Genomic DNA, 2,500 nt, shown 5'->3' with positions numbered 1-2,500 from the left:
CTTGTACAGAGTTAGCAGCTGGGGGGTGAGAAAAACTGGCGGAGACGTCTCAGAACGCCTAACTTCATAGAAGCTATTACTATTACTACTACTATTTCTATTTCTCCTCTCCTTCCTATCCTATTCACATCTCTCCTATATTCCCTCTATTCCTCCTCCTCCTCCTCCTCCTCTTCACTTTCCATCCCATCCCTCTCCTCCCTTCTCTTCCTCTCTTCCCATTTCCCTCCCTTCTCCTTTCTCTTAACCCCTCCCCCTCTCTTCCCCTCCTCTAAAGAAAGAGAAATGAAAGAAAGATACGGATGAGAGGATAAATGGAAAGGAGGAAGGGAGATGTGAATGAAAGAGGGAATAGAAGAAAGAAAAGAAGATGGTGAATGGGAGAAAGTGAATGATGATAGATGTAATAAGAAGAAGGATTTATGGAGAGAGAGAGAGAGAGAGAGAGAGAGAGAGAGAGAGAGAGAGAGAGAGAGAGAGAGAGAGAGAGAGAGAGAGAGAGAGAGAGAGAGAGAGAGAGAGAGAGAGAGTAAATCATGGTTTCAAAATTTTTTTTAATTAAATAAGAAAATAAAGGGAAATATATAAATGAAAATACATAAATGAATAAATAAATGAATTAAACTTAATAAATAAAAGAGAAAAGGAAGCAAAAAGCGAAATAGAGGAAAACGAAAGAAAACTATAGGACAAAAAAAAGAAAGGAAAATAGAAAGCATGAGGAAAAATAATTAAAAAAGAAAATCAAGGGAAAACAAAGTAAAGGGAAACTAAAAAAAATGAAAAGGACAGCGGAAAAAAAGAAAATCAAAAAGGAAAACAAAAATATGCAAAACAAATCAAACACAAAAAAGGAAAAACCCAAAGGAAAAAAAACAAGTCAAAAAAAAAAAGTCAAAAGGGAAAAAGTCAAAAAGAAAAAAAAATCAAGGCCAAAAAGGAAAAAAAAAAAACAGGGAAAAAAATACACTGCTATTCAAAATCAGATAGACAGATACGACTTTTTTCCCCACAACACCTGTCTCTTGGGTAATTAACTTCCCCTCTCTCTTTCCCCTCATTCTCTTTCCTCCTCCTCCTCCTCCTCCTCCTCCTCCTCCTCCTCCTCCTCCTCCTCCTCCTCCTCTTTCCTGTAGCTGCATTCACCTTTTCTTAATTATCTGTTCGCAATTACAATTTCATTCATTATTCTCTCTCTCTCTCTCTCTCTCTCTCTCTCTCTCTCTCTCTCTCTCTCTCTCTCTCTCTCTCTCTCTCTCTCTCTCTCTCTCAGTGACAGGGTAATCGTGTGACAATCCTCTAACTCACTTTCCTCACGAAACTCATTAAAATACAGGTAGCATTAAAATTACCCCTAATGAGGAACACCTGTCGTAATGAACACACTCATTAAAACACACGCACGCACGCACACACACACACACACACACACACACACACACACACACGTACAGACACAGTTTCAAATGATCTTTTTTTTTCATTTGTTCATCATCGTTGTTATTTCTCTCTCTCTCTCTCTCTCTCTCTCTCTCTCTCTCTCTCTCTCTCTCTCTCTCTCTCTCTCTCTCTCTCTCTCTCTACTGTATTTCCTTTCTTGTTTCTTTCCTCTTAAATTTCCCTTTCATCACACCCCTCTCCCTCTCCCTCTCTCCCACTCTCCCACTCCCTCTCTCTTTCTGAAAATCCAGGTTAGACAAAGGTGTGACAGGTGATCCGTGATTATACCTATGCTGGGAGAGAGGGAGAGGGAGAGGGAGAGGGAGAGGGAGAGGGAGAGGGAGAGGGAGAGGGAGAGAGAGGGAGAGTTGTTATCGGGTATTGAAGAAGCCTCCCTATATTGTCCCTGTTACAATGAGCCCAAGAGGTCTATTGAAATGAAGAAGGAGCTGTTTACTTCCTTCCTTCCTTCATTCCTTCATTCCTTCATTCATTTTCTATTTTTTTCCTATTTTTTTTCAATTTTAATATTTTGTTGTATTTTTTTTTCTTAAATTTCTCCTACTTTTTTTTGTATAATATTTCTTTTCATCTTATTTTTTTCCATTTTTTCCTTTTCTTCAATTTCTTCTATTTTTTTCCTATTTATATATATTTTTTTCATCCTAATATTTTGTTTCATCTTTCCTTTCCTTCAGTTTCCTCTTCCTTCATTCCTTCTTTCCTCCACTTCTTCCTTCATTTTCTTTCCATTTTTTTTCATTTTCTTATTTTGTCTTATTTGTTTCCCTACTCTCAACCTCTTCTTCCTTCTTTCTTTCCTTCCTTCCTTCCTTCCTTCTTTCCTTCACTTATTCCATCATTCATTCTTCCTTTCATTCCTTCATCTTCCTATCTTCCTATTCATATAATTTTTTCATCTTTTATTTAATCTTTCATTTCCTTTATTTTTCTTCTTCCTTCATTCCTTCTTTCATTCTTCCTCTTCCTTTTCCTCCTGTCCTTAATTTTTCATCTTGTTTCTTTCATTTATTTCCTCCCTTCCTTCACTTCCTCCTTC

General features: G+C 37.4%; 1 protein-coding gene across 3 annotated transcripts in view; it reads right to left on the bottom strand.

Annotated features, from left to right (window-relative positions):
* LOC135094045 (RNA-binding protein Musashi homolog Rbp6-like) overlaps positions 1–2,500 on the bottom strand; it is a 263,605-nt gene that overhangs the window by 2,483 nt on the left and 258,622 nt on the right. The window lies entirely within an intron of this gene.

This window comes from Scylla paramamosain, chromosome 44 (assembly GCF_035594125.1).
Source record: "Scylla paramamosain isolate STU-SP2022 chromosome 44, ASM3559412v1, whole genome shotgun sequence".
In the NCBI taxonomy this organism is placed as follows: Eukaryota; Metazoa; Arthropoda; class Malacostraca; order Decapoda; family Portunidae; genus Scylla; species Scylla paramamosain.
This window is presented reverse-complemented; position numbering and strand designations above follow the sequence as displayed.